The sequence below is a fragment of the Mus musculus genome, chromosome 10 (assembly GCF_000001635.26).
Source record: "Mus musculus strain C57BL/6J chromosome 10, GRCm38.p6 C57BL/6J".
Taxonomy (NCBI): domain Eukaryota; kingdom Metazoa; phylum Chordata; class Mammalia; order Rodentia; family Muridae; genus Mus; species Mus musculus.
Genome location: NC_000076.6, coordinates 98,325,700 through 98,352,126, shown reverse-complemented (window position 1 = coordinate 98,352,126; position 26,427 = coordinate 98,325,700). Strand labels below are relative to the sequence as shown.

The 26,427-nt window shown below is 39.2% G+C and overlaps 1 long non-coding RNA gene across 1 annotated transcript in view; it reads left to right on the top strand.

Moving 5' to 3' along the window:
* Positions 1 to 259: 259 nt before the first annotated feature.
* Gm8633 (predicted gene 8633) overlaps positions 260 to 26,427 on the top strand; it is a 51,941-nt gene continuing 25,773 nt past the window's right edge. Inside the window, exons 1-4 of the long non-coding RNA NR_045179.1 lie at positions 260 to 306; positions 5,680 to 5,748; positions 5,895 to 5,962; positions 6,325 to 6,414. This is a non-coding gene — a long non-coding RNA (predicted gene 8633). The remainder of the gene's footprint in view (positions 307 to 5,679; positions 5,749 to 5,894; positions 5,963 to 6,324; positions 6,415 to 26,427) is intronic.

Here is a 26,427-nt window from a genome sequence, read left to right as displayed (position 1 = left end):
ATAGTGTGCAAAACAGTCTATATTGGAAATGATTACATATTTGGAAGTCATCTTTGCATTTTTTTCCTTTCTGAAAATCTTCTCCTGTTTCCTTTCTTTGTTTTTCTCCCATTATATTGTTTTTTTCAGAGGTTACATTAATAGGTTAAAGGCAGCTTGTGTTTGGGCGGGATCATCATCTCACCAAATGGAGACACTTAATAATGTAAGGCGTTTAGGATCTGAGGTTTGTTTTTCTCTCTGGAAGCTGCTTTGCATTGGTCATTATCTTCACATGACTTTCTTCACACACTTCAATATGGTTTGGTAAGTTTTGCATTGTTTAAGTCTTTCAGTTAGTTGTGGACAGTGATGGCTACCAGATGACAAGTTTACCTGTGCAGATATTGTGTTGCTAGAATTCAGGGAGCATGGGGGTGAGTTATTAAATTACTTTTAAAACAAAGGCAGTAGAATTGTGTGTGTGTGTGTGTGTGTGTGTGTGTGTGTGTGTGTGTGTGTGTGTGTGTCATTGCCATTTAAGTAGCTGGTAGAATAATTAAAGGTGGGAAGTGTCTTAAGTGGGGTGTGCTTTATCATGGAGAAGAAAATATGGCAGCATTCAACTTGTGGTGGTGGCTGCTCACATCACAAGCCACCAGGATGCAGATGAGCAGCTGGAACAATAGACTAGACCTACTTCAGTTAGTTCAGCTGTACCTACAGAAGCTTCCATAATCTCTGTAATCTACAAAATCAGAACCACATACTAGAGGGGAAACACTAAAACAAGCAAGCAAGCAAGCAAGCAAGCAAGCAAGCAAGTAAGCAAGCAAGCAAGCAAGCAAATATACAAACAAACCAACAAAATCCAGCCTGTTGCAGACTTTTTTGTTGCAAATCACAAAATATGTTTGACTTTGTGGATATTTGGTTGCTGTTTTTGAGTTCTTGTTCCTGAGCTTGTACTGAACCTAAACTTAGCAGTATTAGTGATTTATTTCAAAGATGGGTTAACAGTTTGCACTGGTGCAATAGTTTGTAGCGTGAAGAGCTGTATACCTGAATAGTGACAAAAAATATCCCTGATTGGAAGCATTCTGCAGTTTATCATGACACTAGATTTTCTACATTGCTGGGCCCTTGAGCTTAAAGCTCTGATATTTTTTGATAAAGCCTACAAAAGTCAGGGAAGGGATATGTATCAAATAAATACTATGTTCTTTTATTAATTTATTAGTTTTGTTGGACAGATTTTCCTAGAAATTGCAAAGCAGTTTGGCAATGTTCCTTGAGGAGCAAAGAAATCCTTAGCACTAAGTACTCAGGTATTGGCCTATACACTGTGACATACTTAGTGGGCAACATCTAAAAGCAGAACACACCCTGTGTGCATAAGCACAGGCATGTGCACTACTTTATATACAGCAGCAGTCCCCGCCCCCTCCCCCTTCTTCAAAACTGCAATTCACTGTGGTGTTTAGGATCCGCACTGTGAGATTAGAGGGTCAAGTTCAAATCCCAGCACTGCCATTTAGTAGCTTTGAGTCATTGGGTAAATCAGTTAAACTCTTTAGGCTGCAGATTCCTTATTGGTAAAGTAGGCATAGTAATTGTGCCTTCCTCATAACATTCGTTGAGGGAATTCAATGTGTTAATCCATGTAATGCGCCCCACACAATTCACTAAGCCATTCAATGGTAGTTGCTGTTATTATCCTCACCATATTGCAGGGAAGAATGCAAATCGGAAAGTAGGTCAGAGAGATTAATATGATATTCCCTTCATATAAGTCTAATGTGGAGTCAGCTATAAAACGCAATTACTTTGTAAGTAGTAAACATGATGCCAGCGATTAGCAGAGGGAAGATCTAGAGTTAAAGGCTGTCATTGCCCCGAATACAATGGAGTTTTGTGCAGGAATTTTTGAATGAGTATCCTTTTCTCTTCTTTCTCCCAAAACTCTATGGTTTCTTTTTTTTATTTTTCATTTTTATATTATTTTTGCTGCAGGGTCTATTTTTTTTTTCCTGCAGGGCAGAAAGTCTCCTGAAAAATGGCACAAAGCAAGATGAATACATGCTTGCTTCCTATATAAGTTTCTCTTTTTTATTGAGGGTATATATATGCTTGGAGGCCGGGGCCAGTTATCATTTTACATTTACCCCATTTGATGGTGCCCCTGTGAGCGCGGGATAAACCCTTAACCTATATTGCTACTAGACCCTCAGTTTGAACATCTACAAGCATTCACTTTACAGATTTCCAAAATAATAACAATTTAAAACAGGGAGACTGTTCATAAACACCGAATTATCTGTGAGACAGGGCCAAGTTACACCAGCTGCACTGGCTCAGTTCCTACATCTGGGCTCTGAGGCGGGTAACAAAAAAAAAATCTCCATGAACAGTATTTTAAGAATTTTGGCAACCTACAGGACAGGGGAATTAAAAAGAATTCTCTTCTGAAAACAGAACGGGTGGAAAAGATTCTGTTTGCTCGCCACAGTTCAGTAAGCAGTCCAATAGGCCGAGACTTAGATACAAACAGGCATGCCTGGAGTACTGTCCAAAGCCACCATGTCCCCATAATCAAGGCCAGTGTACTTGCTGGCAGAGGCCCAGGAACTGGGAATGGCAGGGTGTTCTGCAAAGCATAAAATGGTTTTCCAGATTACTAGTTTTTAGCCTAATGGTAATAGTTCTCAGCAGTGAGTTGAAAAGAAATCATCAGTTGGAAAACTGTAATTGCTTCCTCCTCCTCTTCTTCCTCTTCCTCCTTTTCCTTCTCTTCCTCCCCCTCACGATTTCTTTTCTTCTCTTTTCCTCCTTTTCTTCTTTCTCTTCTTGTTCCTCTGCATAGTTCTCCTTCATCTTCTGTCCTTGAAATAAACCAGATTGTTTTCTTTCGTTGCTTCTCTAGGGGTTTCGTGTATTCCCATATCGCTGTATTCACTGTATGCAAATAGGAAAAGGAAAAGAGTTGTGTAAAAAAATAACTCTCCTCAGAAACAGACTAAGAATTATATACTCAAAATTAATTCATAAAATTTAAGTACTGAAGTAAGGGAAGAGTGTAAATAACACAAGGGTCCTTCAGTGTAGTGGCCGACAGAAAGGGAAAGAAAAACGACTATTTCTAAATAATTGCACTATAATTCCATCTTAATGAAATGATGGATCCCTGTTTCTAGAAAAGCTCAGCAGACCCTTGGATTATAATGAAGAACTTTATGGTCCAGAAAACCCCGAATGGCAGAAAATAGACAAGTCAAAATGGCACATTGGGTCATTATTTGATACATTAAGATAGAAAAGATGGAGTTTCAGTTGGATGTTGGGGCAAAAATCATCCAGGAAGATAGTTATTTGAATGCCGAGGAGTTGGAGCAAATCTGTGGGAGGGTAAAAGAGGGCAAAGACCTTTTGGGCTTCAAATGGAAACTGTGACAAAAGGTTTGGAAGAAAAGACAGATCGCTTTCTTGCTGACAGGATTTCTGGAACCTGATCTAGATGAGCACGGGGAGAGGCACAGGAAGACAGACGGGCACAGGATACCATCATTCAAGCTGGTGTAGTCAACTCTATGTTGCAATGGAATAAAAAGCATAAACGACATTGGATGGTTTACAAGTCTTAGACTATATAATCAGATTGTGCAACTGGCAAAATGAGAGATCATGATATCTAAACCTGGCTGCTGGTTCCAGGCAGCACAACTTCTGTGAAAAAGAGCTAGGATGAGGATGGAGACGTAAAAATCTTAGGATGTTGTCCTCAGATTAGCAGATGATGAAAGCCAGTAAATCTGAAGTCCTGGACTCCAGTGACCAGAGAAGCTGCCTGAATTGGTGGAATAAGAAAAATGAGAGAAGAAAATAAGAGAAAAGGCACCTTCCATACCACTGTGGGTTTTTTTTTTTCATTAACTGCCTTATTCTGCTGTTGTTTGTTTGCCACTTCTTGTATTAAGAACTATTGCTCCTGTCTGAAATCTTGTTCCTGGCAACCTTGACATGTGGGATGGCCTTTGGAGTATTGCCTATATCAAATATTGTAATGCCTTCTCAATGAGATAATTATGCTCTTTTCTCATAAAAACTGATGGGTCATATAAGTGTCTCTACTAACCTCTTTTCTTCCATAGATACTTTTTAAGCCTGACAAATGTATCTGTGCTATTTGATTTATTTACTGAAAGAACACACTAGTGTCTCTTTTATTATTTGTTTCTATAGAAAAACCCCTCTTAGTCTTTACAGCATTAAACACCAATCATCTTATTAGTTATTGATACTTTGATGATTTGACTTGGTCTTGTTGAGTGGTGCTCCCAGAATTCCCTAATTCATCTGATTGGCCCCTGGACTGAGAAGAGCTGAGATCCTATGACTCACTCTTCTGGAGTTTTCCATGTGGTATCTCCCTCAGGGTCAGTGAAAGGGAGCCACAACTGTCATGCTCAAAGGTAAGTGTTGAGATAAAGAGCCAAGTGAAAATCATGTTACCGTTTGTGATCTAATCTTGGGAGTTAGACTGTGATACCTCCTCTCCCATTTCATTCTTTGATGGAAGCAAATATATTGTCCAGGAGGGAAAGTCAAATGCACCATGGAGTAAAGAGGACCTAGGAATTTGTGACCAGTTCTAAAATTCTTGATAGTCTCCATCAGTCTACTCTGCTCATGAAGAGTTTTAGAAGCCTTTTAGAGTTATCCATCTGGGTTTAAGGTCACAATACAAAGCACTTATCAAGGCTATTATTCAATTTGGAGTTCAGCAAGTATGAACTGAAGATCTGCCATATATCTACATGGGGAATATAGTAATGAAGACTCAAGTTCTGAGTGTATAGCCATGATGGCCATAATGAAACAGCCTAATAAGAAGGTACACACTACTCTATTGAAACATTTTCCTCAAAAGGTTAGCAATGACCTCCTCTCAATCCACTGCTGCAAACTGGTGATATTTACAACAATCAGTATCTGTCATAGTTAATATTCTTGATACATTGAGATGCACTGATTTGCACTGATTTTTTTTTTTTAAGAATTCTGGCTTCTTGGTTGTCATTTTATGGACAACCTGTAATTTCTTCTTCTACTTTGCTGCCTGTTTTTTCTCAACTCTTGTCAATACTTCAGAGCTCAGTTTTGGATCCTTTGCTCTTCCCATTTACCACTTGAAAGAGCCATTTTGGTTTACCAATTTTAATGCTACTTATAGGCAAATGGCTGCCAATTTATCTCTCAATTTATCTTTCTAATATTCCTTAACCTTTACCTAATTGCCTAGTGACATAAAGACCTGCCTACTTAACAGAGAAAACTTAGCAGGTACTAACTAGAAATTTTGATGTCTCCAAGCAATAAAGCCCTCCTTTGTGATAATTCACATCTGAGTGAATTACACTGTCATTTATTCTCATGCAAAATGCCTACAGGTCACTTTTGATAATCACTATATTTGGAAGTGTCTCCCAAAGTCTATGAACTGAAGGCTTGATTCCCCAACCTATGACAGTATTAAGAAATAGGGTGTCTCTAGGAAGTCAGGGCTAGTAGAAGGAAGTTTAGTCATCTGGGCATGACATTAACAAGGATAGTGTGACCTCAGTTCCTTCTGTCTTTTTAGTAAATAGAGGTAACCAAGCTTTCCCTACAACATATCCTTACCATGATATTTTGTGATTCCAGAAGCCACAAAGTAATGGGGTGGACACACCATGAACTGAAGTCTTTGAAACTGTGCTTGCTCCTCTTCAGGTATTTTTTTTTTAGCAGTGACTGAAATTGTTAAATACAACTCCATCTTTCGTTCTGTTACTCTGTGCTGTCTATTTACCAACTCTGCTATTGTTTCCTCCAAAATAAATAATACCCACGCCATTGTCTTCTTTGTATTTCATTAGCTATACTGATCATCTATTTACATACAGTGTTGAGCTCCTGGACTGGAGGAAGTGCTTAATGAGACTGGGTGAGTCAATGTGTAATAAGCACCATGGGTATTCTTACTAGTCATAGTGTTGAAGAGAGTCTGGGTAGGATGAATGGTGCAGATAAGGGTGGGTGGGGGATTGGGAAAGCTATCAAAGCCTTTGGGATACTAAGCCTTATTTAAAAAATCCTGTAAATACTGACCTCCATTTAAGATAGTAGAACAGAAACATTTTGCTACAAAATTTATCTTTCCATAACTTATACGGAAACTAGGAAGCTGGATGTTAACAACTCAAGACATAATTTTTTTTTCTTGTCCTGCCCTGTCTGTCAAATTCTAAATGAAAAGAATATTGTTCTATATATTTCACATTTAAGATTTCTTTTCTTTCTGTTAAGGTAAAACTTTTCTTTTCCTTCCTTCTTGGGTGTTTTGGAAGAACATTATAATAGAGCCTTGCCAGAGAAAATACATTTTTCTTCCTAAAAGTAAGTGTGGATTTTAACTTTAAAATATCTTTTCAGAAAATGTCCCTGGAAGCACAGTGCAGTGGTATTGAAAAAAAGCAAATATCTTTATGTATCTTGACACTTTCATAGGAAATAATAAAACTCCCCCATTTCTCAGAAGTATATGACTCAGTGTCCAATAGCCAACATTTTATTTTGGTGGAAATTGTTCATCTAGATTATGCCCACTTCCTCTACAAAGCTGCAATCAGCCTTCAAGCTGGGCCAAGAAGGACTTGTTTTGGCTTTCTCATTTTTCCTTAATGTTTTTATTTTTCTATTTTTCTGAGTTACCTTAGAGGCACTCATATCTGCCATGATTACCAGGTTGAACCTTTTTAAGAGCACTTTACAGAGGTGTTAAAACAAGCTGGACCGCAAGGTATGAGTTAGGTAAAGAACTCACCTTCATTTGGCTTCTGTCAATGGACTTTGTAAAAAATAAATTAAAAGATTAGTAGAAGGAAGAGGAAAAAAAACCAAAAACAAAAAGAATTGAAAGGGGCAAGAGTCTGGGCATACCTGGCAACCAACTATCTAGCTGGAAACAGTGGAGCATTGTTGGGATAGCAGGATCCTCAAGGCTTCCTATAGGAAAAGTTTCTTGGCTTCTTCACTGGAGGAGCCAAATGAGCCAAGGCAACCTGAGATGCAGATGGGTATTTTTTAAAAGACACTACCCCTTTTATCATCCCTCACAACTTAGTACTTTATTTCCTTTTCATCTTCCATAGATGTCATTAAACAAGTACTAGTAATAGTAACAATGAAAACTAACATTGTTTTTTGTTTCCTGTCTGCCAGGCATTTAAACACTTAACTATATACCCAACATTCTTCCACTAAAGAATCAGAGGTCTGGGAGTGGTGTGGGGCTGGAGAGATGGCTCAGTGGTTAAGAACACTGACTGTTTCTCAGAGCATCTAGGTTCAATTTGCAGCACCCACACGGCAGCTCACCTCAAACTGTTTTCACATAGACATACATGTAGGCAAAACACCAATGCACATAACAATAAAACAAAAAGAATTAGAGGTCTGTCATACATTGAAAAACAGCAGCTGTGTCAACTTGTACATATACATACATATAAACACACACACATGCACACACACACACACACACACACACACACACACACACACACACACACACACACATGCGCATGCACGAGCATGCATACATGCACAAATTTGAAAGTAGCAAATGCACTAGTTGAGAAGAAGGCATTAGACAGAGTAGGAGGTGATAATAGAAGGCCATAGGTGGTGGTGAATATGATCACAATATGTGGTATACAAGTATAAAATGGTCAAATATAAACATGTAAATAAAAGGTACTCTACTCTCAGTTGAAGAAAGGAAAAGAAAAAAGAATTTGGTGAAGATTAGAAGCATAAGCTAGTTTAAAGTAGAGCTCCAGCTCAGCCGTGTTTGACTTCCAAGGTGACAGACACAGGTATAAGCCTCTTATCCTCTGTCTTGCACATCCTCTGTATCTGTTCCCTCCTTACGGGTCTTCAGTGGCTGTTCTCTCCTAAATCTGCGAGGGCACAAGGTGTAATCATCTTGGTATCTCCTGGGCTTGGGTAAGCCTTCCAAATTGAGACTGTACTAAGTTCAGCCCTGGCGAGGCGACCAATTATAGTATCCTTTTAGCTTCAACTCGAGAGAAATCCCCAGAGCAAGTGTTAAACTTGCTCACCCACACAACTTCCTCTCTTGGCTGAAGGTCAGAGAAAATGAATTCTGGATCCTGCATAAAGTCTCACTCAGGAAATAATAACTGCCATAGCCCAAGTACTTGGAGTCTCAACTTTGAAGCTGAGTTCATGGTCATTACCCAATTTTATAGGTTTTGATAGGGTGTGGGCCTGGTTTCTAAAAAATAAATACACATTCTTTGCTGTAATTTATGAAGTCTTGCCTTTTGAATTATAACAGATATTCTACAAATTAGTAGCACTTTGAAAATGGTAATTTCCAATGTAGTCCCCTCTCACAATATTTTTTTTTCCATTTTTTATTAGGTATTTAGCTCATATACATTTCCAATGCTATACCAAAAGTCTCCCATATCCACCCACCCCCACTCCCCTGCCCACCCACTCCCCCTTTTTGGCCCTGGTGTTCCCCTGTACTGGGGCATATAAAGTTTGCAAGTCCAATGGGCCTCTCTTTCCAGTGATGGCCGACTAGGCCATCTTTTGATGTATATGCAGCTAGAGTCAAGAGCTCCGGGGTACTGGTTAGTTCATAATGTTGTTCCACCTATAGGGTTGCAGATCCCTTTAGCTCCTTGGCTACTTTCTCTAGCTCCTCCATTGGGAGCCATATGATCCATCCATTACCTGACTGTGAGCATCCACTTCTGTGTTTGCTAGGTCCCGGCATAGTCTCACAAGAGACAGCTACATCTGGGTCCTTTCAATAAAATCTTGCTAGTGTATGCAATGGTGTCAACGTTTGGATGCTGATTATGGGGTGAATCCCTGGATATGGCAGTCTCTACATGGTCCATCCTTTCATCTCAGCTCCAAACTATGTCTCTGTAACTCCTTCCATGGGTGTTTTGTTCCCAAATCTAAGGAGGGGCATAGTGTCCACACTTCAGTCTTCATTCTTCTTGAGATTCATGTGTTTAGCAAATTATATCTTATATCTTGGGTATCCTAGGTTGGGGGCTAATATCCACTTATCAGTGAGTACATATTGTGTGAGTTTCTTTGTGAATGTGTTACCTCACTCAGGATGATGCCCTCCAGGTCCATCCATTTGGCTAGGAATTTCATAAATTCATTCTTTTTAATAGCTGAGTAGTACTCCATTGTGTAGATGTACCACATTTTCTGTATCCATTCCTCTGTTGAGGGGCATCTAGGTTCTTTCCAGCTTCTGGCTATTATAAATAAGGCTGCTATGAACATAGTGGAGCATGTGTCCTTCTTACCAGTTGGGGCATCTTCTGGATATATGCCCAGGAGAGGTATTGCTGGATCCTCCGGTAGTACTATGTCCAATTTTCTGAGGAACCGCCAGACTAATTTCCAGAGTGGTTGTACAAGCCTGCACTCCCACCAACAATGGAGGAGTGTTCCTCTTTCTCCACATCCACGCCAGCATCTGCTGTCACCTGAATTTTTGATCTTAGCCATTCTGACTGGTGTGAGGTGGAATCTCAGAGTTGTTTTGATTTGCATTTCCCTGATGATTAAGGATGTTGAACATTTTTTCAGGTGCTTCTCTGCCATTCGGTATTCCTCAGGTGAGAATTCTTTGTTCAGTTCTGAGCCCCATTTTTTAATGGGGTTATTTGATTTTCTGAAGTCCACCTTCTTGAGTTCTTTATATATGTTGGATATTAGTCCCCTATCTGATTTAGGATAGGTAAAGATCCTTTCCCAATCTGTTGGTGGTCTTTTTGTCTTATTGACGGTGTCTTTTGCCTTGCAGAAACTTTGGAGTTTCATTAGGTCCCATTTGTCAATTCTTGATCTTACAGCACAAGCCATTGCTGTTCTGCTCAGGAATTTTTCCCCTGTGCCCATATCTTCAAGGCTTTTCCCCACTTTCTCCTCTATAAGTTTCAGTGTCTCTGGTTTTATGTGAAGTTCCTTGATCCACTTAGATTTGACCTTAGTACAAGGAGATAAGTATGGATCGATTCACATTCTTCTACACGATAGCAACCAGTTGTGCCAGCACCAATTGTTGAAAATGCTTTCTCCCACAGGATGGTTTTAGCTCCCTTGTCGAAGATCAAGTGACCATAGGTGTGTGGGTTCATTTCTGGGTCTTCAATTCTATTCCATTGGTCTACTTGTCTGTCTCTATACCAGTACCATGCAGTTTTTATCACAATTGCTCTGTAGTAAAGCTTTAGGTCAGGCATGGTGATTCCACCAGAGGTTCTTTTATCCTTGAGAAGAGTTTTTGCTATCCTAGGTTTTTTGTTATTCCAGACAAATTTGCAAATTGCTCCTTCCAATTCGTTGAAGAATTGAGTTGGAATTTTGATGGGGATTGCATTGAATCTGTAGATTGCTTTTGGCAAGATAGCCATTTTTACAATGTTGATCCTGCCAATCCATGAGCATGGGAGATCTTTCCATCTTCTGAGATCTTCCTTAATTTCTTTCTTCAGAGATTTGAAGTTTTTATCATACAGATCTTTCACTTCCTTAGTTAGAGTCACGCCAAGATATTTTATATTATTTGTGACTATTGAGAAGGGTGTTGTTTCCCTAATTTCTTTCTCAGCCTGTTTATTCTTTGTATAGAGAAAGGCCATTGACTTGTTTGAGTTTATTTTATATCCAGCTACTTCACCGAAGCTGTTTATCAGGTTTAGGAGTTCTCTGGTAGAATTTTTAGGGTCACTTATATATACTATCATATCATCTGCAAAAAGTGATATTTTGACTTCCTCTTTTCCAATTTGTATCCCCTTGATCTCCTTTTGTTGTCGAATTGCTCTGGCTAATACTTCAAGTACTATGTTGAAAAGGTAGGGAGAAAGTGGGCAGCCTTGTCTAGTCCCTGATTTTAGTGGGATTGCTTCCAGCTTCTCTCCATTTACTTTGATGTTGGCTACTGGTTTGCTGTAGATTGCTTTTATCATGTTTAGGTATGGGCCTTGAATTCCTGATCTTTCCAAAACTTTTATCATGAATGGGTGTTGGATCTTGTCAAATGCTTTTTCTGCATCTAACGAGATGATCATGTGGTTTTTGTCTTTGAGTTTGTTTATATAATGGATTACATTGATGGATTTTCGTATATTAAACCATCCCTGCATCCCTGGAATAAAACCTACTTGGTCAGGATGGATGATTGCTTTAATGTGTTCTTGGATTCGGTTAGCGAGAATTTTATTGAGGATTTTTGCATCGATATTCATAAGAGAAATTGGTCTGAAGTTCTCTATCTTTGTTGGGTCTTTCTGTGGTTTAGGTATCAGAGTAATAGTGGCTTCATAAAATGAGTTGGGTAGAGTACCTTCTACTTCTATTTTGTGAAATAGTTTGTGCAGAACTGGGTTTAGATCTTCTTTGAAGGTGTGATAGAACTCTGCACTAAACCCATCTGGTCCTGGGCTTTTTTTGGTTGGGAGACTATTAATAACTGCTTCTATTTCTTTAGGTGATATGGGACTGTTTAGATGATCAACTTGATCCTGATTCAACTTTGGTACCTGGTATCTGTCCAGAAATTTGTCCATTTCGTCCAGGTTTTCCAGTTTTGTTGAGTATAGCCTTTTGTAGAAGGATCTGATGGTGTTTTGGATTTCTTCAGGATCTGTTGTTATGTCTCCCTTTTCATTTCTGATTTTGTTAATTAGGATTTTGTCCCTGTGCCCTTTAGTGAGTCTAGCTAAGGGTTTATCTATCTTGTTGATTTTCTCAAAGAACCAACTCCTCGTTTGGTTAATTCTTTGAATAGTTCTTCTTGTTTCCACTTGGTTGATTTCACCCCTGAGTTTGATTATTTCCTGCCGTCTACTCCTCTTGGGTGAATTTGCTTCCTTTTTTTCTAGGGCTTTTAGATGTGTTGTCAAGCTGCTAGTATGTGCTGTCTCCCGTTTCTTCTTGGAGGCACTCAGAGCTATGAGTTTCCCTCTTAGAAATGCTTTCATTGTGTCCCATAGGTTTGGGTACGTTGTGGCTTCATTTTCATTAAACTCTAAAAAGTCTTTAATTTCTTTCTTTATTCCTTCCTTGACCAAGGTATCATTGAGAAGAGTGTTATTCAGTTTCCACGTGAATGTTGGCTTTCCATTATTTATGTTGTTATTGAAGATCAGTCTTAGGCCATGGTGGTCTGATAGGATACATGGGACAATTTCAATATTTTTGTATCTATTGAGGCCTGTTTTGTGACCAATTATATGGTCAATTTTGGAGAAGGTCCCGTGAGGTGCTGAGAAGAAGGTATATCCTTTTGTTTTAGGATAAAATGTTCTGTAGATATCTGTCAGGTCCATTTGTTTCATAACTTCTGTTAGTTTCACTGTGTCCCTGTTTAGTTTCTGTTTCCACGATCTGTCCTTTGAAGAAAGTGGTGTGTTGAAGTCTCCCACTATTATTGTGTAAGGTGCAATGTATGCTTTGAGCTTTACTAAAGTGTCTCTAATGAATGTGGCTGCCCTTGCATTTGGTGCATAGATATTCAGAATTGAGAGTTCCTCTTGGAGGATTTTACCTTTGATGAGTATGAAGTGTCCCTCCTTGTCTTTTTTGATAACTTTGGGTTGGAAGTCGATTTTATCCGATATTAAAATGGCTACTCCAGCTTGTTTCTTCAGTCCATTTGCTTGGAAAATTGTTTTCCAGCCTTTCACTCTGAGGTAGTGTCTGTCTTTTTCCCTGAGATGGGTTTCCTGTAAGCAGCAGAATGTTGGGTCCTGTTTGTGTAGCCAGTCTGTTAGTCTATGTCTTTTTATTGGGGAATTGAGTCCATTGATATTAAGAGATATTAAGGAAAAGTAATTGTTGCTTCCTTTTATTTTTGTTGTTAGAGTTGGCATTCTGTTCTTGTGGCTGTCTTCTTTTTGGTTTGTTGAATGATTACTTTCTTGTTTGTTCTAGGGCATGATTTCCGTCCTTGTATTGCTTCTTTTCTGTTATTATCCTTTGAAGGGCTGGATTCGTGGAAAGATATTGTGTGAATTTGTTTTTGTCGTGGAATACTTTGGTTTCTCCATCTATGGTAATTGAGAGTTTGGCCGGGTATAGTAGCCTGGGCTGGCATTTGTGTTCTCTTAGTGTCTGTATAACATCTGTCCAGGCTCTTCTGGCTTTCATAGTCTCTGGTGAAAAGTCTGGTGTAATTCTGATAGGCCTTCCTTTATATGTTACTTGACCTTTCTCCCTTACTGCTTTTAATATTCTATCTTTATTTAGTGCATTTGTTGTTTTGATTATTATGTGTCGGGAGGAATTTCTTTTCTGGTCCAGTCTATTTGGAGTTCTGTAGGCTTCTTGTATGATCATGGGCATCTCTTTTTTTATGTTTGGGAAGTTTTCTTCTATTATTTTGTTGAAGATATTAGCTGGCCCTTTAAGTTGAAAATCTTCATTCTCATCAATTCCTATTATCCGTAGGTTTGGTCTTCTCATTGTGTCCTGGATTACCTGGATGTTTTGAGTTAGGATCCTTTTGCATTTTGTATTTTCTTTGACTGTTGTGCCGATGTTCTCTATGGAATCTTCTGCACCTGAGATTCTCTCTTCCATTTCTTGTATTCTGTTGCTGATGCTCGCATCTATGGTTCCAGATCTCTTTCCTAGGGTTTCTATCTCCAGCGTTGCCTCGCTTTGTGTTTTCTTTATTGTGTCTACTTCCCCTTTTAGTTCTAGTATGGTTTTGTTCATTTCCATCACCTGTTTGGATGTGTTTTCCTGTTTTTCTTTAATGATTTCTACCTGTTTGGCTCTGTTTTCCTGCTTTTCTTTAAGGGCCTGTAACTCTTTAGCAGTGCTCTCCTGTAATTCTTTAAGTGACTTATGAAAGTCCTTCTTGATGTCCTCTATCATCATCATGAGAAATGTTTTTAAATCTGGGTCTAGATTTTCGGTTGTGTTGGGGTGCCCAGGACTAGGTGGGGTGGGAGTGCTGCGTTCTGATGATGGTGAGTGGTCTTGATTTCTGTTAGTAGGATTCTTACGTTTGCCTTTCGCCATCTTGTAATCTCTGAAGCTAGCTGTTTTAGTTGTCACTGTTAAGAGCTTGTTCTTCAGGTGACTCTGTTAGCCTCTATAAGCAGACCTGGAGGGTAGCACTATCCTTAGTTTCAGTGGACAGAGTATTCTCTGCAGGCAAGCTCTCTTCTTGCAGGGCAGGTACCCAGATATCTGGTGTTCGAACCAGACTCCTGGCAGAAGTTGTGTTCTACTCACTAGAGGTCTTAGGATCTCGTGTGGAATCCTGTGTGGGCCCTTGCGGGTGTCAGGCGACTCCGCTGGCAAGGTAGCCCGGGGCTCGAGTGGAGTGGAAGAGGATTTGTGCCCCAGATCAAGCCCGGGTAGCCTGCTTCCCTATGTACAGCAGTCTCAGGTTCCGCACGATTGGATTGGGGCAGGCGCTAAGTTCCACTCACCAGAGGTCTTAGGATCCCGTGGGGAGTCCCGTGTGGGCCCTTGCGGGTGTTGGGCAAGACTATGCTGGCAAGGTAGCCCGGGGCTCGAGTGGAGCTGAAGGGGCTTGTGCCCCAGATCAGGCCCGGGTAGCCTGCTTCCCTATGTACTGCAGTCTCAGGTTCCGCGCGATTGGATTGGGGCAGGCGCTGTGTTCCACTCACCAGAAGTCTTAGGATCCCGTGGGGAGTCCCGTGTGGGCCCTTGCGGGTGTTGGGCAAGACTCTGCTGGCAAGGTAGCCTGGGGCTCGAGTCCCCTCTCACAATATTTAATGATTCTGAAGAAATATATCACTTGTATGCCACATTTCTGCCTTCTATCTCTATGGTGACTCATTTTAAAAAGGAAAATGTTCTCTTTTAAAACAAGTTAAATGTAGAACATGATTTGACTATGTTGTTTTGTTTGTTTGTTTGTTTGTTTTGTTTTGTTTTGTTTTTCAAGACAGGGTTTTTCTATGTATTCCTGGATGTTCTGGAACTCACTCTGTAGACCATGCTGGCCTCGAACTCAGAAATCTGCCTGCCCCTGCCCCCCAAGTGCTGGGACTAAAGGTGTGCACCACCACGCCCAGCTTGACTATGTGGTTTGATTCTTTTCCTACTCTGGTTTGTATGCTTGTCTCTTCTGGTATCTTCTTAAATGTGTGAAAATAATTGTTATGTGAAGAACTTCTGACTTGCGCATGATGCTTCTGAAATAACATCCAGTTTGTGATCTATTGAATGGCTACAAAGACAAAATTTCACGGAGAGAGAGAGAGAGAGAGAGAGAGAGAGAGAGAGAGAGAGAGTGTTCAACACATCCAGAATAAAGGTTTGATTAAAAATGTAGAAATATAACATGTATAAAGTTGAAAACAAAATACCTCAAGGAACATAGTATTTTTATATAGTTTTCATGTTAACTTCAAACATTTTTGGGAGGACAGGCCAGCTTAGTATTCACTGTAGCCTTTACTTCTTATGAATGATCCAGAAAACCAATTTTCTTTCTGTCAGTTGGCCTTGATGTTCTCTGTTATCTAAAAATCATAATTTCCTTAGATGTTTCTGTTCCCTTGCTCCTAAGGGTAGGTGAAATCTCCATTGCCACTTTTATTCTTTAACACTATCCCATGTTGCAATGTTGTGTTTACATATTATGATATTTTGTATATACATGTATTATGTATGCATGCATATATGCCTGTTTCTATGTGTGTGGGCATATACGTGTGAGCATGAATGTGGAGGTATAAAGTTGACGATGTGTGTGTGTCCCTCATTATTCCATATTTTGTATTTAGGTGGATCCTCATGTTGAAATGGGAGATTTCCCACTCTGCTAATCTAGCTAGCTATCTGCTTAGACACTCCTTTTCCCAGACCCTGTGCTCAGTGGTCCTCACTACCTGTTTAGGTTTTAAATGGGTTCTGTGGTTCCAAACTCTGTCCTTACATTTGTGCAGAAAATGCATTACCAACAGAGATATCTACCCAGTCATGATGATATATAATTTAACAACTTAATAACTAAATACTGTCCCTCTACAGCAAGAGAGAAATGCAGTCAGAAATTATACGTATTTTAACAACATCCATCCATAAGATAATATGGATTTAACACATATTCACAAACCATGGAATAAATAAAAAGTTAGTAAGAAAAATAATTAAATTATGCTTTATTTTGAATTATATTTCACTAGACTATGAGTATGGCATACTTTTTGAAGCTCTCTGCATGTTTAGTGAACATCCTGGGTTTCTGATCTACTCAGGCACTGAAGACAATGCAATGAATACAATCATATACAATATCTATTATTATGAAGCTTTTAGGACCAGCTAGAGAATAAAAATACATATATTAAGTGAATCTTAGAAATAGCATTATATAGGTGATCAAAGCTGTAGGAAGAGTATGAGACACTGTGTGAGAGAAAACTAGAAGTCTGCTTTAAATTGTAGTTAAGGTAGTTACTCTGAAATACTTTATGTGGTTTATGATTTTGCTTTGCTTTTATGTGTAATCTTTATGTCTCATGTAAAGAAACACAATAGTAATAAGAAAGATTAAACCTATTTGTCTTTTCTCAAAATGATAACTTAATGTATAGCATACAGTAGTGGCTTATTACATTCATAGCAATTGGAAATACATTCTGCTCAAATTGATAGAAACTTAAGGAACAGCAACTGAAGAAATTTCTACTGCCTAAATTTCTACTGTCCCTAAAAGTTTCATAATAATAGATATTGTATACAATTGTATTCCTTGCTTTGCCTTCAGTGCCTGAGCAGATCAGAACCCAGGGTTGTTCACTAAACAGACATTGCTAGGAAAAAATTTATTGATAATCCAGCTCATGGATGGTAATTTTAAAATCCAAATCTCATGGGAGTTCAAGATAGCCCCACTAGTTATATTCGAAGCCTCTCCATGAAAGGTGGTCCAAATGAGCTATATGATTGTGACTGATGCTCAGCAGTTATTAAAAGTAGTTAATTCTCTTTTCAAGTTAATATAATTTAAGCAAACTCTTGGAAAGAGTCAGCTATGGTATACTCTTTGAAAGATCAACAATTCCGGTCAATGGCTAATATAATGAATTGAAATTATCATTTATTCTATTCCTGTTCCTTCTCTCATATGTCCTTTATTCAGCTGAGATCCAACCTAAATACCTAGCTAGTGAACTTGTCTGTTACTAGACTGGCAGATATCAGAACAGAGGAGAAGTGTTGATTGGTAGGTGAGAGATATAAGTTTAAAAACAAAACAAAACAAAACAAAACACAAAACCAGGAGCTGATTTCACAGTGTAGAAGTAGAATTACCTTTTTATTTCACTCTCTTGAGGGAAAGAAAATATTTCCTCACTATTTTGGTTCAGTTAAATCCTAAAACTGCAGTGTGATGGCTGAAATTCTTTATTAATTTACTTCTGCTCTGTACTTAGAAATAAAGAACTAAGCCTTTAATTAGCTTAACAACAAGGTTCATGTATTTTTTATTCTCTACTTGAACATATGTCATTAAGATATATAGATGTAGATATAGATATGCATTATAGGTATAGGTGTAGACATAGATGTAGATTACAAGTATAGGTATATTGTGTTAGTTATGTGAGGTGCTTGCCATGGAGCATGTGCAGGCGTGTGAGGACGGTTCTGCCATGCTTCCTCCATTCCTGTGGGTTCCAGGGTCAAACTCAGCAGGTCAGGCTTTGAATCCCAGGGGCAAGTTTCTTTATCTGTTAAGCGTTATCATCATCTCTAATTTAGTATTGCTCTTTCCTGTAGAAGGATTTAGATGGATATTGATGTATAACAACGCTGCTTACCGATATAATAATTCAAGTGTCAGAAAACCCTTTGTTGTTAATATATAAATTATTATCTAATTATATTTTCCTACTATAAGAAAATAATTCTCTGAGTGACTTGGACAATGTAAAGTTGGGGGAAAATTTCTATCCTTAACTTTGGGAATAGATGTCGGTAATTCCAGTGAGGCTTCCAAATCCAGATGACCCAGTTCATTTTATTTCAGGGCAATGAGCAGATGGTGAATGTTCTCAGTCTATCTGGCATTAACGTGCACTCTGTCACCATAAGACTTAACAGTGGCAGATGGCAGTTATGTTAGCAAACATTCAGTTGTCCCTGCTCCATTCTGCCCTTAGGACCGAGGAAGGCCCAGCCATGGCTCAAAGCTGAGTCTCCACTAATCCTGAGGAGAGAATGTCAAGCCACCGGAAGCCCTCACTTATGTGAGCTTTCCGGGCAGCAGGTACAGCTGGGCCCTCTTCAAAGGCTTGTGGATGCCCTGGCCTCCGTGTGAAATCCTTTCAACTATCCAGTGACATCCCAGGACCTGGCTGAACAAATCTATGGGATGGGTGGGGTTTCTCACCCTCTGTGGAAAGTTGCCCGGATATTTAAGGACAGCCTTTCTTGGCCTCTGTGGACTTTGCTGAATAGTAATGCAATGAGCCATCTTTAGCAGAGTGTTTTTCAATAACATGAGTCACTAGATGGTTTTGGTTACTGAATGAAAACATTAAGAAAATCCTGTGATTTTCACACCCACCCCCAACCCAAGGACACTCTCTACTTTCTGGAATCTAGGTGGGAATATGTCACATGGGATTCTGCAAAGTTGTTGGTGACATCCTAATTGCAGCATACCTGGTATAAGATGACAATAGCTCTTATTATTTTTTTAAAGTAACTGAATTACTACATCAGTAAATTAAGACTATGAAGATACTGTCTTGAGAAATGTTCAAAGTCTGACAGAATCTATAATGTCCATTTGTTTTAGGATCTTGCAAAGTACATTCTATAGTAACACATTTAGGAAATGCATTCAAAGAATGTCTGAGAGACTATCAAACCATTTATCTCTGCTTTATGGGCAGATACTTTTCACGTATAAGATTTTACATTTCTAATCGTTTGAACAACCTCTTTTGACTCTGCTAGCTCTTAATCCTAAGCAGATCAGATGGGCAAAGCCTAACCAAGACAAAAGCAACTGATAGCTTAAATTGCACACATTCAGCAATGCAGACTTGTTACCAACAGACCTCTGAGCTATGCCAGAAAAGACATTAGATCATTCACATCTGAGTTGGGAAATGGAGCTAAAGGGCAATGCTGCAGGCTTATTATTCATTGCAGCTTGAAACATATGTAAGGATAAAGCCTTTCGATCCTGGTCACAGCCTGACTCACCAGCTTACCCATGACTCGTAGCCATAAGCTGCAATCTGTTTCTGGACTCAGGTCCTGCATGACTGGAGTGAAGTGCAAACCTTTTAACAGCTCACACGGCTCTCTCGACACTGGTCATGTTGCTCTGGGTACTTTAACAGTCTATGTGTGCTAGCTTTTAGGAAGTGGAAAGTGGCTGCCTTAAATGTGTTGGCAAAGTATCAAGATGGCTTAGGAGGGAGCAATGTCAGTCTTTGAGCAAAACATTGGGGGTACGTTAGACACACATGTTAGGACAGGTAGTCCTTTTCTAAAGATTTAGATAGCTAAATGTATTGACTAAAACAAGGTGCATTTAGAGGCGTGTTAGAACAAACTTATCTAACCTAATTGGCTCAGGTTGTTTTTTTTTTTTAAATTTCAATGGCACATTCATAAACACATCACAGTCTCATATAGATGTGTATGCATACATATGCACATGTATTTATTTGATTTGTTATTATCTAATATATTTCTTTAAGCCATATTTTCATCTCTAACATGAAACCTGTTGTATTTTATGTGAAATGCAACTTTGATTTCTTAAGTATGAGTACAGAATAACATTCTTTAGTGTGATTTTTTTGTGTAGGAGTATAAATCAAATGGATTCAGATTTCTATAGAACTACATTTTGATTTCCCTTTTTTATATTTTCAGAATTATTTATACGGCTGTCTGAATACTCTGATTTTATTTGCTTTAGGGCCTACCTAAATTTATTTGTGTTAATCTCACAAGAATAATGACAAATGCATCTTTCTTTGGCTTTGAAAGTGGATTGGGAGCTTTTTAAATATTTAAAAGGTAAAGCCACTGGGTTTTAGAGAAGTTATGGACTCTAACATGATAAAGCTCAGAGAACTTGGAATTTCAATAAGGTCATGAAAATAGAGCAGAGCTGCCATTGAATCTTAGTAATCAACAAGAGGACCTGTTTTGGTGTCCCTATAATAAAATATTAAGACAGGGTATATCTGTAGGATTCTAGAATATAAAAGCTGATAGCAGGAGCTAAGAATTAATCACCTACTCAAGTGGCTGTTTCTAAAGTAAGTTACAATAAAAGATGAAATGCAATGGCAAAAAACTTCTTACTTTCCAAGTCTTGAATTTTTTTTCTTTTTAAATCAAGAAACTACATGTCAAAATAAAGTTAGTATTTATACCAGTGTTTTTATAATATTTTCTTATTTTTTGAAATTAATAGTACCATGATCTGCCAATATCTTATGCACAATCTCCCCTTGATAGATCTCAAATTTATAGCCTCTACTTTTAGTTGTTGTTACGTACATACATGCATATATACATACATGTTTATCTCTCTACACATATTTTACAATTTAACAACTATTTATTGTTTTTTTTTTTTTAAAGAAACTCATGAGGACAATGAGAGAATTCTCTCAACTGGGAATTATGTTTCTTTGAAGTATTTTGTTGTTTTTCTTATAGAACACAATTAAATTTTAATTTGAGCACGTAGAAATATACTTAACATTTTAAGTTTGTTAACTTTTGATAATTTCATATTGCATTCAATGAGCTGTGATTATAATAGTCTCCCCTTGGGACTCCATCTTATCACCTCTCAGCTCCGAGGACCACATTCTTCCAACTTTTTACCCTCACAATCCATCCTTCCTTCCTTCCTTCCTTCCTTCCTTCCTTCCTTCCTTCCTTCCTTCCTTCCTTCCCTCCCTCCCTCCCTCCCTCCCTCCCTCCCTTCCCTCCCTCCCTCCCTCCCTCCCTCCCTCCCTCCTTTCTTCTTGCTATCCCTTCCCACCTCCACCCTTTTTCCCCCTCGCTCCTTTCCTTTCCTTTCCTTTCCTTTCCTTTCCTTTCCTTTCCTTTCCTTTCCTTTCCTTTCCTCTCCTCTCCCTCTCCCTCTCCCTCTCCCTCTCCCTCTCCCTCTCCCTCTCCCTCTCCCTCTCCCTCTCCCTCTCCCTCTCCCTCTCCCTCTCCCTCTCCCTCTCCCTTTTCCTCTCCCCCCTCCCCTCCCCTCCTCTCCTTTTTTTCTTTTCCTTTCCCTTTCCTTTTCCCTCCCCTTTCCTTCCCTTTTTCTTTCCCTCCCCTCCTCTCCCCTCCCCTTCTCTTTCCTTTTCCCTCCCTCCCCTCCCCTCCCCTCTCCTTCCCTTCCCTTTACTGTACAGGGTGCAACAGCTACAGTGAATTTTTGATTGCAGTAGTATTGTCCCTTGAAAATAGTGTATCACCTCACTCCTCCACATTTTTTTTTTTTTAGCTCTCAAAGACCTCCCAGTCTGTCCTCTCTGACTTAGATCATCTTACTTTGAATTCAGAGGGGGTGGCACTGTGAGCTTATTGACCATGTATGAGTTCCCATTTTGATCACTGCCTCCTGACCACTGCCCTTTTGGGCTGCTTTGACTGTGTAGCTGGCCTCAATATCAATAGAAAAGCAGTTGATGACCCTTATAACATTTATGCTAATGTGGGGTACATCTTGTCGGGCTGGTTGGTTTTATAGTTTTCAGAGTCTTCAGCTAGATTTGATTACTGATGACAGTACCTTCATGTGGCACTAGGAAATCTAGGCAGCAGAGAGGAAATTTCCAGCTTGACTCCGTGTGTCCTGATTTCAAAGTGAGCATTATCTTCATCAATATAGTTTTACTATCCAGCTACACTAGGCATCCAAGAGCAATGACAATACCCTGTGCTGTTTGGGAGCCTCTGGGGCTCTTTAGTAAACAACGAATAGGGTACATCCCACAGCTGGTACTAGCATTTTAAATTGAAAGCCAATGACTTTCGCCAACAGTGTTGCCTACCCATACAAAGTACCACCCTTAAATTTCCATGCCTGACTTCTAGCTACAGTATAGAGCCATTGTTATAGAAACAGCAATGCACTGACATAAAACAAGTATGGGTATCAATGGAATAGACTAACATGTAATCATAATTACAGTCATTTTTCTACAGTAATGTCCCCTACCCTCCCCAAAATACACTGGACAAAGTAAGGTTTATTCAGCTAATAGTCCTGGATACCTGCGTGTAGAAGAATGAAACTAGATCTTGTCTTTCACTCTGCATGAAAATCAACTCCAGATCTGCCAGGGAGTCTTAATGCAACACTTGAAGTTCTAAAATTGTTAGAGGAAAAGGACAGAAGAGGAGGAGAGGCTCCATGATACAGGCTGGATAAGGACTCTTCTTTTTGGTCAGGGCTTTATTTGTCACTCGTTTGATCTTAAACTTATTGTTCTGCCTCTGATGTCTAAAATCTTGGATCACAGACAGGAGCCTCTGGGCTTGGCCTCTCTATTAGTTTTTTTGTAGCATATTTATAAGATTCAATAATTCTTTCACCACAGGAAAGAAAGGATTACTTTGTGAATACTGGAAAGTGAGTGACAGGGGAGAAGAATCTGATAGAGTCTCAACTCAAAAAAAAAAAAAAAGGTTATCAAAAGGTAAAACTGTTGAATGTCATAGCTTCTCTTAGGGACAAGGGCAGGTGACAAGATACATAATACTAAACTCTTATATATAGTATTTCAAACACTTTGGTAAACCTTCTTGCTATATCATTTCAATGGAGCCTCTTCTCCCCCCCCCCCAATACCCTGAGGTAGAGAATATTCCCATTCCCTTATTGTAAGTGGCACACCGATGATTTACATGCGTTACGGATGATTCCTAAGCTCGTGTGGATGAATCCAAGTGCTCTATTATTTTAAAATTTAAATTTAATTTAAATGTAGCTGCATCATTATCTCCTTACCCTTTCTAGCTCCTTTGATGCACCTCCTCCTCCACCTTGCTCCCTCTATAATCTATGGCCTTTTTTATTAACTTTTATTGTGATGTTACAGTCTCAGCTCTATGTTATGGCAAAGAGAAGACTATATCAGGGTGTGCTATGGCTTGGTGTATTTCAAGATGTCAAGGTATTAGGACCAAAGTGTGCTCAGACCAGATTTAGAGCTGACCACTAAGTACTCAGGAATTACAATCCTATTGTTAGCTTCTGAGGCAATGATACAGCTATGATTCGAAGTATTTCCACCAAAGAACTTTGCATCTGCTGCCAACCAAGTCTTTGCTTCTGTAGAGCAGGTACTTAGCAGAGTAATGGGTCTTAGAGTACTTGCGTTAAGAAACAATGTTCATAAAAACCATAGGGCTAGAAGGCTGGAAACATTGATTAAAATTAATTTTAAAGACCTTATGTTAAACTGAGATCACCAACTATTTTTGTGGAAATGTAATCAGACTATGATTTTGTTTTAAAATTTATATAGGTCAGTGTTTTTCAACCTCTGGGTAGCAACCCCTCTGGTGGTCAACCAACCTTCTCATAAGGGTTGCTGAAAACCATCGGAAAACACAGATATTTACAATAACAGTAAAAAAATTACAGTTATGAAGTAGCAAAGAAAATCATTTTATAGTTGGGTTCACTACAATATGAAAAACTTTGTTACAGGATGTGATGGTTTGTATATACTTGGCCCAGGGAGTGGCACTATTAGGAGATGTGGCCTTGTTGTGTGTGTGGGCTTGAATATTATCATCCTAGCTTCCTGGAAACCAGTGTTCTGCTATCTGCCTTCAGAACAAGAGATGGAACTCTCAACCCCTCCAGCCTCACATCTTCCTGTATGCTGCCATGTTCCCACCTTGATGATAATGGACTGAACCTCAGAACCTGTAAACCAGCCCCAATTAAATGTTGTCCTTATGAGTTGCCTTGGTCATGGAGCCTGTTCACAGTAGTAAAACCCTAACTAAGACAAAGGGTCACAGCATTGTGAAAGGAAGACCATTGTTACAAGCTCTCCCTGTCTAAATATCTAACTTACATTCCTTGATATAAAAACCTTTGAAGGCACCCTGTGATCTCCTCTAAAATTGCCATGCTTGTATTGTTGCCCTTCAAACCACAGCCATGATGTTTGGATATCAAAGCATACTGTCAATAAGAAAATTTGACACCCTCCATAGCTCTTCCTTATTCTCAGTCAGAGGGAATGGCAGAGTTAAATAATTCAACATTCTTACACACAATATAATACTTCAAATACTCTGATAAATGTGTCTGTTTTTATATCTTAACCAGTAAGTATATATAACATACATCCTTAAAAAGAGGAAGTCTCAGGACCATAACCTGTGGAGCTCATTTCTCTCCAAGTTATTCAGGTTAACTGTCTACTGACTGTGTTCTTCTACTCCCTTTGTGCCCCTGTGTTCTTTGAATCTCAGATTGTCATTTCCCAAGACATTTACTCACATCCAAGCCAAGATATATGAACTCTTTAGGCAAATATTAACACTATTTTAAAAACAAGTTGAAAGACTCATGGATAAATGAAGCGTGTCTGCTAGAAGGACCTCTGGGTTTTCAGTTGGGAGACCAGTTTCTCTGCTTGAGGTCTGAAATCTTTCAACAAAACCGCCCATGACCACACACAGCTGCTAGATGCCTTTTTCTGAGTAGTTAATCTGAGATGCTTTTGTTTTTCTAGTTCTCCTTGCTACCTTCAACTCATTACAGACATCTTCTCCTACATGACACCTTTGTTCTAGGTCTTGTTTCTTGGCTTTAATGGATTATTAGCTGAAAGCTCAATATGGCTGCCAGTGAAGTGGGTTGCTGTGCTAGGTAGGTGAGGATGAGGAAGATGGACAGTGCCCGTCCTTTGTTTAAAAATTATAAAGGGAATATGCCATCCAAGGAAAGTAGCCTTCACTTCCTGTTTGTTCCAAACTCTCATGTTCCATTACGTCTGCCCTAACATAGACTTGATCTGAGAGCTTTCCCAAATGAAGTTTGTTTTAAAGGCTTTTTTTTTTTTTTTTTTTTTGGACTACTAAAGCTAGGAATGTTTTCCTTGCCTTTTTGGGAACAACTAGGGAGAAGAGATTAAGCAGAGTGAGGTCTCTGGTGTTTTCGTTTTTATGATCTCTGTTTTAGTTTATTGCATATGATTTAATCAATAAAAAAACCCATGTACTTCCATGTATGAATATTTTTTCATTATTTTATGTATAACCTTGTATCCTTGTGTGTTACATGCATTTTAAAAGATACATAAATCGGATTTTATAACAATGAAGTGAAATCAAAGTAAGCTCTATTATCTTTTTCTGGTCTATTTGGGACCAACAAATATGCTTCACATGTATGTAATCTCATATACAGATATATTGGCCTCTGAAGAAAGAGCTTAACTGCAGTCATTGGGATGCTGCCCTTTCCTCATCTTTTAATCAGCTGCACACTGGAGTGATTTCTTGGGTGGCAGCACCCAGGAACGAGGAAAGCTTGCTCCTCCTGGCCAGTCATGCACTAGAGTGTTTTCCAGGGTGGCAATACCCTGGAGAAAGGCAGGCTTGCTGGATTTTCCATAGCACAACTGTTGTGAACCTCAGGAGGATTCTTGAGGCAGTGATCTAGTCTTTCTGAAAACCCTAGGCTTATGGTTCTCTCCATTGAGTAAGTTTTTCCTCCTTCGGTCGGGATTTTACATCATCCAGAAAACATAGTAAAAAGATAGGACTTGTGGACAAATCTCAATATTGCCAGAAAAAGTGAGCATCAATCCCTGCAAATGAAGTCTTTACATGGGACAAGTGGAAGGCTCAAATATGTTCACAGCTCATCTACCCACAGCATCCTGTGCCAGCATTCTCCTCCTTAGAAGAAAGAGAAACATTTGGGGTTTTTCAACATTAATGCACTGTGTTTACTGTACAATCTGAAAATCCCTGCGTTTATAATCTCTGACTTAACCACAATGCCCAGAGTAAAGACAAAAGCTGAAATGCCTAAAGCCTTATCTTCTTCCCCGACTCTCAAGGGCAGTCTCTTCCAGCAGCTGTTCACCACCTGATTGGGATAACAGGATTTGTGAAAAGGTCAAAGGGACAGAGCTAACTAGCACATCTGTTGCAATCACAGGACCATATTTCTCAAAGTTGGAAAAACAAAACATTTTAAATACAGGAAATACCAAAAGCCATGCAGAGCATGACTTCCCTGTGACCGTAAGTTATGGTACCTGCTCCTTTCCGCACACTGCTCCCGATCAGACAGTAAAGTGACTTTGCCAGATGTTCTTTAGAAAT